We start from the raw sequence: 11,784 nt of genomic DNA on the forward strand, positions 1-11,784 counted from the left end.
ATTCTAAAAACTTTTTAAAATATTTATTCAGTTTTTGTCTTACTCTTTCTTATTTCTAATTCTGAAACAATCAGCCATTCTACTTTAGGACAAAGTTACTCTTTTTCTCCCTTAACAAAAAAGCATACTTCATACCTTCCCTTATCAAAAGCACATCTTACTTTATGGCACACAGAATTTTTTTCTTTGCCCTTATTATTTCTAATAGATTCATTTATACATATTGATTAGAATTTTTAACCATTACTAACCCAAATTTCCGTGACTACTAGGAAGCAGGCAATTGTGAACTGTCTGCCACATACTGTCATTCTGTAGCAAATTTATGAATGTATAAATTCACAATTTTCTAGAGGGATGTCTTTTTCATAGTACAATTTCTGATGTTTATTAACATGTGCACATATATTTAGCTTCTCTATACTGTATAAAAACAAGATGTCAAAAGTTGATATACTTAAACTCATGTTTAGCAATTAATGTCTCAATATTGTACCTGATTTGGAAATGATCTAGATAGTCAGTGAATTCCATCATTTAACTTAACTTATTATAGCTTTAAGAGTTCAAGTTATCAAAAAGATTTTTACAACTATTTTTAACTAGGCATATTATAAAGCTTAATTATTGTTGAAAAGTTTATTTATAAACTTTTGTCCCGCTTATATTTATTTAATTCACTTGTTCTTAAAATTATGCTTGACTTGCTCATGAAAATTTCATGAGACATCAAACAAAGCTAGCCATCATCTTATTTTTCTTGTTAACAATTCAGGAAAGTATCAAAAAAAAAATCACAGAAGTGGAAAACCTAAAGTTAAACATGATTCTTTCCTTTTTTTTTTCTTTTTTACAGTCATGCTTGACATGCATCAGGCAATTCCTTTTTATTGTACATTTTGTTCTGAGGTTGGGATTATAGTTTTATAATCTTGAATATCTAGTAGAGATAATATAAGCTTGTTTGACTCATAAACCTAGGTAGGAAAAAATTGTATATCCACATTATATTTAATGCTGAAACCTCTGAAGACATGCATGTTTTGTTCTACCAACAATTTTAAAACTACCTTTATTTACCAAAGAATATCCCAGATTATCTAAACTTAAAAAAAATTTGGGTTGGTTTCTATATTTTTGAGAGTTTTAGGAAAAAATTTATATAAGTGCTCATTTAGCTCTAAGTCAATTCAAAGAAATTCCTTTCAAATACTTTATAAGTTAATTTGATAATACTATCCAGAAATAGAAAAATATCAATGTACATATAACATATATACATACAAACATACACAAATATTCAGGCAAATGCAGAGATCTTATAGTCTTCATTCTAAAATTTTAGTTGAGTCAGTAAAACATAGTAATACAAACTCACTGGTTTATCTCCACTTTATATTTTTGTCTGAATTGTATTTCCAGCAAATGGGACAAATTAAGGTTACCTGTCTACCAGTATCAGTGGAGGAGACTTTTAAAATTTTCTCTTGCCCTGATATGTAATCTGATGGAGGCTGTGAACTAAATTTTAGGCCAGTGACCAAGAAGACAACTAGTTGCTATCTGGATGTCTCTAATGAACATCTGAGTGGACAAAACATCCAGCTCTCTTTCTAAATAAACTCTTTTTCTCTTTTCAGCTTCAAGTGCTTTTGGAGGTCCCTGAGTCCCTTGAGAGCTTCTGATGGAGGATAGGGAGCCTAAAATCCAAGGGAGATGAGGGGCTAAGTGGGAAGGGAAAAGTCTGGCAGGGTGGAGAGACGGATGGAGGAGGTAGGAGTTTGAAGGGGACTTATAAAAGGTTCAAGGGAACTTGAGAGAACAATGAACGTAGTAAGAGGAAGAAGGAGGAACAAACACAATGGGAAGGCACAGGTCTTAGAGGAGCCAGTTTGGGGAGGTCTCAAGTTTTCCAAAGACGCCAATGAAGTTCCAAATTATCCTCAGCAAAATCATGCCAACAAGAAAAGAAGCAGACAGAGCTGGTGGAGCATGTAATCAGAGTTTCAAGAATGGGGTTTCAATTGACTGAGAAGTTCCCATGGGAGAAGCAGAATCCAACAGAGAGAACAGAGAGGTCTCACAGAGAGCCAAGAAGAAAGGCTTCCAGCCCAGAGAATCAGGGAATACTCTCCACTCAGGAAAGAAAGCCAGCAAGGAGAGACTGCCAGTTCAGCAGGTCCCTTCCAAACAAGGAAGCCTGGGACTCTAACTCAGCTTCTCACAAACAGAGACACCTCAGACTCTAGCCCAGCATCTTTGTCTGGACTCTAACTCAGCTTCTGGAGTACACTCAGAACGTTAAGGATCAAAATCTGTCTTTACCAGCTTCAACGGACGTCTGTCTGGAGCACTGGTTCAGGAGTCAGACTCTTCAATGTATCCCTGATCAATCAGTTAGGACTGAAGGCAAAGCTACAAAGGTCCACTCTTAGGGTCCTGGATGAGAGGTATGGGGTCCAATGATGAATATGATCCTATCTAAGTCATGGCACCGTAACTGTGAGAGGAAAAAAATTCAATGATGCTTGTTAAAGATGGTAAGGCAGACGATTCAGGACCATCACAATCGGTATAAGGACCTCTGCAATGGGAATTTACAGTAGGAGAGGGAGACTGGGCTCAACTCTGAATACAGTACGGGCAACTGGGAATTTATAGCCAAGGAGCAGGGTGGGGGGCATCAAATGGAAAATTATTAAGAGGAAATATCAGAAGTAAGAGAGGTTCTGGCTAAACCCACCTAACAGGATTCTTGTTGAAGGCATGCCAAGGTGATCAGACCTCATCTGGGGGATGCGGGAGGATCAGGTACCTGATCAAATATCAAAGGTGATCAGATATTGAGGGTGTGGGGTTCTGTTAAACTGACTTATCAGGGTTCCTGTTAAAACTAGATTTTACGAAGAAGTGCACAGATAAGCCTAGGAGAAGGTTCAGTAGCCTAACCAAAGTTTGGTCAAGCAAAGAATCTTTGTCAGTGGGTTTATTTTAAAGAGGAAAGGGACAACAAAAATAGGAGATGGAGAACCCCAAAGATAAAACTTCATATTTTTCTAAATTTTCTAAATTTCATATTTGTCAAGACCATCCTTGCCGGAATTCATTAACAGTCTGATCCCCAGAAAATCATGTAACCTTTTGCCTTCAGAGAGATTAATGAGGCCCAGGATAGTCTCAGCCTTTGAGAGAAGTCCAGGAAAGGAAGCAATCCAAGAAAAGGAGGGAAGCACCACATTGTGAGAATGCCGATAACACATCGTAACTTAACCTAACCTGAGTCTCCCGCCTAAATCACTTTCAGTAGCTCAAGTATCCTTCACAGTTTTGTAGCTGACAAAATATATTGATTTCAGTATTTTTTCCCTAGAATCTTGTAATAGAAGTTTCTCCCCCATGGCACAAGATCAAGTAAGTAAATTATGCCGGCTTTTCTGTCATGTAGGCCTGGTTATCAAATCCTGACTGCCCTGTGATCACGGGCTGGTCTTCTAACCACTCTCAACCTGCTTTCTCAGCTGTAAACCAGGAATCATTACTGTATCTACCCCTACTTGTAGCTTCTTTGCAGATGAGATAAAATAACGAATTAAAGTGCTTAGCAAATTGCCTGTCATGCTGTCAGCATTTAATAAATGGGAGAAATTTGAAAATAAGGGATAGGTGAGGGGAGCTGGCAAAGTCTAGAAAGAGTATACAGTTCCTAAGAGAGAGAAGTGCCCTGGGTTTCAGGTGATGAACCAGCCAGGCCAACAGGCACATACACCAGGACTCAAGAGAAATTAAGAAGCCTGAGAGAAACTTGGGCTGGGGTTTAGAGACAAACTGCAAAGAGCCCTATCCCTCTTGTGTTTCCTCTTCAGATGTGTGAGGAGAGTTCACCGACAGACAGGAAAGAAAAAATGACAAGGGCCACCCACACTGCCTGAAGAGGCCTATGGTGCTGACGTAGAATTTAAGATTAAGACTTTTGATCAGCATAGGACATCTGCCTGGGGAAATTCTGGGAAGAGTGATGCTTAGGAAACCGGTAAGAGCTTAAATAAGTGGGAGTAAATTAGAAAACTGGGCAAAAAAGATGAAAGATTTACGGCCTTCCTACAGATTGTGAGCTACAGCCCATGAAACTGACCTTGTTACAGATGGAATCATTTCTTGCGGGAAAACTCCTTGGCCTTGTTGAGCTTGGCCTGGTTTTCTCCGGTAAGATTTTTCTCTTTCTGGAAAAAAAAGCAATACAGTAAAAAGAGAGAAACTGTATAGTGAGAATGCCAAAGAATGTCAGAGTGTATGAATCATGGGGGAAAGAATTCTCAAATTTATCTTTTCCCAAAGTTATTTTTATCAAGAAGAAAGCGATTGCTTTCTTGAGCCCCTGTATCTACAATTCCTTAAAGTACTTGCTTAAGAAGTTCTTGCTTGTGTTTCACTTTCTAACATGTAGTCACTTTGAATACCTGCTGCTGCCTCTGTCAGCTCTTTTCTCGCACGCGCATCCAGCTGTGGGAAGAATTTCAACAGGCCCAGCAAACACAGCTAATGACACCAGGGAGTTATGCCCCATGCACTTTGGAGGCTGAGGCATGAGGACTGGAGATTGTAAATACAACACAGAAAATGGCTCGTGGTGTCCTGGGTATTGTGGCCCATGTAGTTGCAGTGATGTATCCGAGTGGCGGGGTCTCCCACCTCCCTGAGGTGACCAAGCGGGAAATGAACAGAGGACACTCGACACCACGCCATAAAGGGTACTGCCACTCTCAAGCATCCAATAGCACCACTGAGGAAACATGGCCAAACCTCCCACCAATGTTATAAGAAACAGGACTCTAAAAAATAGAGGTGGCTGCAAGATTGCAAAGAAAGTGAACCATTCACATGAGATTTCAGGACTACTTCGTGCTTAGCAGATTTTAGGACCGCTTAATCCATGGAATAAAATAAATGGAGCTACAGCACTGTGGGAAAATACTTTATGTTTCAGTACTAGGTACCATCTAGAGCAGGTTATGAGATCTCACCCTTGTGCATTGTGTTGGAGTTGCCGGGTAAAGCTTTGTAAGCTGTAGATAACTGAGAGGTACGCGACTGATAACAGCCCCACCTCCCCTGCACCACCACTGCCAACCAACCAGACAAAAGTTTTGGCTCCCTTTGCAATTCACCTCAACATTCCTTTACTTCTATAAATCTGTGTTGTTCTGACTTTTCCTTTCAAACAGTTGTCACGGGTTCAATAGTACCCACCCGCCCCCAGAAAATATATGTTGAAGTCCTAACCCCCAGTACCTGTGAATGTGACCTTATTTGGAAATAGGGAGGGTCTTGGCAGATGATCGAGCTAAGATGAAATTGCTAGGATGGGCTCGATGTGACTGTGTCCTCATAAAAAGGAGAAATTTGGACAAAGAGAGAGACACGCACTCAGGGAGAACACCAAGTAAAGGAGAAGGCAGAGATCAGGCTAATACATCTACTAACTAAGGAATGACATGGATTTCCAGCAAACTTCCAAAAGCTGGGAGAAAGGTATGGAACAGATTCTCCCTCACAGCCCTCAGGAGGAACCAACCCTGTCAAAGACATCTTGATCTCAGACTTTGAGCCTCTAGAACTGTGAGACAATAAATTTGTGTTGTTTAAGCTACCCAATTTATGGTACTTGACTATGGCAACCCTAGCAAACTAATACGCTAGTTGTAACATCTGCCTAGTACCCTTATATCCTATGAATAAAATTAATTCTTCAAAACATGTTCATTTTATAGCTGTATAAGAGTCATGAGTTTACCTTTTTCTGAAAATTATCTTTTAATAAGGTAAATGGATCTTCTGCTGTCCTTCTCCATTCCTAAAGACTTCCCAGCCAGAACCATCCCTGAATACTCTTTTTTTTTTTTATTGAGTTGTTAGGCTTCATAAAGGCATCACAATATACCTTTTTAAAAACATCCCATAGGGCTTCCCTGGTGGCACAGTGGTTAAGAATCCGTCTGTGAATGCAGAGGACACGGGTTCGATCCCTGGTCTGGGAAGATCCCACATGCCGTGGAGCAACTAAGCCCGTGTGCCACAACCACTGAGCCTGCGCTCTAGAGCCCATGAGCCACAACTGCTGAGTCCACGTGCCACAACTACTGAAGCCTACGCACCTAGAGCCTGTGCTCTGCAACAGGAAAAGCCACCACAACGAGAAGCCTGCACACCACAATGAAGAGTAGTCCCTGCTCGCCGCAACTAAAGAAAGCCCACGCACAGCAACGAAGACCCAATGCAGCCAAAAGTAAATAAATAAATAAATTTATAAAAAGAAGAAAACAGTTTGGCATTAAAAAAAAAATCCCATAATTGGAAACTTAACTAATCAAAATGGGCTGCCTTCCCTCATCTAGCTGAGTGGATGGGAAGGGAATAAAGTCCTCACAGCTGCCGGGCTCTCTGCTGGGCACTTGGCATTCCATTGGATATTTGTAAATGCCTACCCAACAGTTACCGCCCCTTCTTCAGCAGTTAAAGAACTCCATTATTGGACCAGTAGTCTTCACCTCTTCCCTCAAGTCTCCGGGAAGGGGACCTTATCCCAAATTTCCCCAGAAGTAAAGCCTGATGGGTTTAAGTCCCCATGGTAGTCCCAGTTCCCTTGGCAGTGATTGATGAGACATGGCTGGGAGGTGCGGGCAGAGAAGAGGATTCCAAAAGGAAAGGTCTCTTGCTCTTAAAAAGACCTATGTGGGAAAAAGTACACCCTGTTTTGAGTCTACATGTGATGACTAGAACTATGGCATCCATCTTGTGATCATGAGAGCAGTGAGCTTGACTAAGGACAAAATTTGTCACACCAAATAGAGCAGAGCAGAAAGAAGGAAAATTCATGGGTTCTTGACAACATTTTTGAGCCACTGAACTAACCAAGGCGGGAATTGGTCTTCCTTGGGGCTTCCCGATATGTGAGATAATAAATGTTTCTACTGAAGCAAGTTGAACGAGGGTTTTCTATTTCTTATACCCAAAAGCATCCTACAGACTATAAGATATCTGTGAACATTCTCATATTACAGATGAAAATCTGAGGTTCAGATATAACTTGCATCCAAGGTAACCTATCCAGGGTCACACATAAAACAATATTTGTATCCAGCTCAAACTCCAGACATCCTCTCTCCACTACCACTTACCACCTCTATATTTATCATTGGTCAGTGAAAGAAGGCTAATTTCTCATGTTTTGTTTCTTTGTTTTTATTGTTTAAAATGTTGTAGCAGGGCACAGAGCCTAGTGGTTAAGGGCAAACTTTGGTGTCAGATGGACCTGAGTTTGAATCTGTATTGGTGTGACCTCATGCAAGTCACTTAAACCCTCAGTTAAAAGAACCTCAGTTTGCTCATAGGTAGAATGAGATAGCAATTCCTATAACAAAAGGTTGTGATTAGGACTAAATGAATCTATATATAAAGTACTTATCACAGATCCTGGCACATTATACCTGCACAGAAAAAAACTGATGGCTATTATTATTATTATTATGGTGGTGCCACACAGTGTGACTACCTCTTCACCAGGCAGCCAGCATTTCGAATGTGAAGAGAGCATCTCTTTCCCCATACACAAAGTGGTTTCATCAATTTCACTCCAGACTCCTTAGAGCCTCCCCTTTCTGTGCTACAACTGTGAGCTCCTCCTCCTCCTGCCCAGACAGCCACCATCAAAAGAGCCCAATTCCCGGGTGCACACGGCATTCCTTGCTGGAGCCCAGCCTGGTTTTGTCTCTGCTCATATTACCCCTAACCACCCCCCAGGGCCCTGAGACCTTTGATGTTCACGTGGCTGCCTGCAGGGGCAGGAAGATAAAACCCCCCTTGTTCCCTCTCTGGGCAATAAGACCTTTGGCAATTTAGAGAGACATAGAGATAAAAGACTGGATTTTTTTTTTTCCCTTCTTTTCATTTTTTTTCCCCAGCAACAAATGGTGGTTTGTCTTTACCAGCCACTCCTTCAGCGCCACACCAGCATCAAAGAGCAAGAAATGAGCAGAAAGCCAAGGCAGGGGAGTTCTATCCCCCCTGTAGAGAATTCGCCTGCCTCCAGGACACACAGAAGGGGGAGGGGAGAAGAGAGCTGTGTACAAAGAGCATCCCACAGGGGCGATCAAAGCTCACACACCCCCACCCCATTCCCAAAAGTTAGTTTTCTTAACATTTACGCTATACACTTTAAGCATGGCAAACAGACAAGACAGGGACAGGGAAGGACACGGAAAGGCTCAACTTGTCTCATGGATAAATCTTGAGTTGACTTGACATCTTCTGGTCCGGAGGGCTTAGTGTGCTGACAGTGGGTAGCCTCTGTATGTGGAGCATTCCTTTGGGACTCACAAGTCCAGTGTTTGGCTCTGCTCCCAGTCCCTGTGACACCGACCAAGGGCAAGTAGAGGAGGGAAGGGAATAGTCTACCTGCATAACAACTAGAACTATCGTTTTCTAAGACCCATGTGTCAGGATCTGTGCTCAGGACTCAATATGTAGCAACCATAGAGTAAGTGGGACTACTTTCCCCAGTTTACAGATGTGTAAATTAAAGCTTAGAGAGCTAAAGTCAATTGTTCAAGGTCACGCCCTAACGGGCAGAGGCGGGACTTAAACTCAGATCTGCACCAAAGTGTATGTTATTAGCCAAGTGTTACAAACTGCTTTCCACAGGGATTATGAGTCTACTTTGAAAAATACCAAGCCAGGTACAATTATAGGACATCTGTTATCCATTGAGTTGTGTCTCCAAAAAGGATATGTTGAAGTCCTAACCCCGCAGTACCTGTGAATGTGATCTTATTTGGAAATATCGTCTGCAGATGGAAACAAGTTAAAATGAAGACTTACTGGATTAGAATGGGCCCTAATACAATGGCTAGTGTCCTTATAAAAAGAGGGAAATTTGGATACAGACACGCACAGACAGAAGATGGTCATGTGAAGAGGCAAGGAAGGATCCTCCTCTAGAGCCTTTGGGAGAACATGGCCTTGCCAACGTCTTGATTTGGAACTTCTGGCCTCCAGAGTGTGAGAAAATTAATTTCCGTTGTTTTAAGCCATGAAGTTTATGATACTTTGCTACAGCAGTCCTAGGAAACTAATATAGCATCTGTCTGTGTGAGTTTGGAGAGAGAGAGAGAGTGTGTGTGTGTGTGTGTGTGTGTGTGTGTGTGTGTGTGTGTGTTTGGGGGGAGGGAGGAGAAAGGCAAGGCAACTCTCAGACAATTAATATAGATTATCTCTAGCATACTGGCCTGGGGAATGAGGCAAGGATGCTGGCCACAAAAGAGAGAGACAGACAGACAGAAATGGATGGTAGAGGTAGTGAAACAAGGTGAGAAGGAAATAGAGGAGAACTGGAACCAAGTCTGATGGGTCAGCTCCTTGAAAGGGAGAAGAGTCAAAGAAGGTTCTGACACTCCCTGCCAGCAAGGGAAGGGATTGAGAAAGAGCAGTATGCTGCCAAAGTCCGCCCAGGGAGGATGACCTTGCGCCACACCTCCGCCCAGCCTTCTCACACCTCAACAGAGCTCTTACGTCAGACTCTTCTTCAGTTACTGCACTCAGGGAACAAGCATTTAGCACTCACAAAGTCACTGGCAATGAAGGGCATGGGGGATGAGGGCCAGAGAGCAGCACTAAGGAACACGGGACTAGGAGCCTCTGTATTTCTTCAGCCTGGATTTCTCTCCACCTCCCTGTCAGCCTAGAAAGTGTGTACTCAAACCTCTAGCCCTTTGATACTTGGATGGGGCATTCGCCCACTTCGCTGGGCCCATGACACCTTCCACACCCCTTTAGCATAATGCTTGGGCATTATACTGTGTTTCTTTCTATTTATATCTACATACAGATATAGATAGATAGGGAGATAGAGAAATATAGATAGATACATAGATTTCTGCATATAGATACAGATTTAAATAGAGATAGAGATATGTATATCTACATAAAGATATAAATATAAATAGAGATACAGATACATAGATATAGATAGATAAATAGATAGGGATAGGGAGATAGAGATAGACACATAGATATCTACATATGGATATATAGAGACAAAAATAGATACATAGATATCTATAGATAGAGATAGATTAGATGATAGATAGAGAGATAGAGAAATAGATAGATTATAGATACAACGGCTCCTGCCTTAGATTGTGAGCTTCTGGAAGGCAAGGCCAGCATCCTATTCAACGTTATCTAGAAGAGCCTGGAGCACAGTAGTTGGTCAGTAAAGAGTTGATAAATGAATGTCCAGGGTATTCTGATCTCAAGGAACAAAATTTTTTAAGTAATAGAAAAATAGACAAATGACATAAACACATGATTGACAAAATAAAGAAAAACAAATGGCTTTTAATCTCACAGAAAGTTGCTCAACATCATCATAAGAAGAGGAATACAAGTTAAAGCTCCACTGAGAAAACATGTTTCATCTCACAGACAGGCAAAAGTATGACAAGATACTGTGTCGAGAGGCTGTGAGGACACAAACAGGCTCATACCCACTCGCCGGAGTGCGACAGACATAACCTGTAAGTTAGGCAACGTCTATCAGAATTATAAATATGTCTGCCCTTGGTCCAGCATCCCACTCCCAGGGGATCTGTAGGTTTTCTCATGGATACACCTGCAAACATAAAATTGGTGTATGTACAAGCGTGGTAACAGCAATTCAAAGGCTCTTCTCTAGATAAATGGGAAAAGAAACTGTGGTGCTTGAATAAGGGAGGATTGGATGAAGGTGGTCAAAAGGTACAAACTTCCAGTTATAAAACAATTAAGTATTGATACTAAGGATGTAATGTATAACATGATTAACATAATTAACACTGCTGTATGTTATATATAAAATTTGTTAACAGAGTGCATTTTAAGAGCTCTCATCACAAGGGAAAATTTTTTTTTCTATTTCTATACTTTTTTCTTTTATCTATACTTCTATAGATATACTTTGTATCTATACGAAATGATGGATGTTCACTAATCTTTTTGTGGTAATCATTTCATGATGTATGTAAGCCATAAAATTATGCCATACACCTTAAACCTATACAGTACTGTACGTCAATTATATCTCAATAAAACTGGGGAAAAAGATCTCCAGCTCAATACAAGCCTCATATTTTTATTTAAAAATCTAGGGCTCCCTTGGTGGCGCAGTGGTTGAGAGCCCGCCTGCCGATGCAGGGGACACGGGTTCGTGCCTCGGTCCGGGAAGATCCCACATGCCGCGGAGCGGCTGGGCCCGTGAGCCATGGCCGCTGCGCCTGCGCGTCCGGAGCCTGTGCTCCACAACGGGAGGGGCCACAACAGTGAGAGGCCCGTGTAACGCAAAAAATAAATAAATAAATAAAAATCTAGATTGACTATCATAGGGGTGCAGTGCGCTGCCCAACCCAGGACACTATAACTCATTAAACCCCATAATAATCATAAGAAAAATACCATCACAATCCATTTTATCAGCATCTCACAGATGGGAAACAGGAGCCTGCAGAGGTGGAGCACTTTGTTCAAGGTTAAGGAGTGGGGGTGGGTGGGGCCAGGATAGAAACCCTAGTAGTCTGACTTCAGAGCCCACTGTCACCAGGGCTGCCTCCCCAGATGCCCCCTAAATACTGTATAGTCTATAGACTTTTCTTCTGCTTCTCATCCCTCCATTCACACATTCATTTGTGCATCAGTCATCCATGGCCGCCTAGTATATACCAGACACTGTGCTAAGTGAAGGGGGATACAGAGATT

This window comes from Physeter macrocephalus, chromosome 6 (assembly GCF_002837175.3).
Source record: "Physeter macrocephalus isolate SW-GA chromosome 6, ASM283717v5, whole genome shotgun sequence".
NCBI lineage: Eukaryota > Metazoa > Chordata > Mammalia > Artiodactyla > Physeteridae > Physeter > Physeter macrocephalus.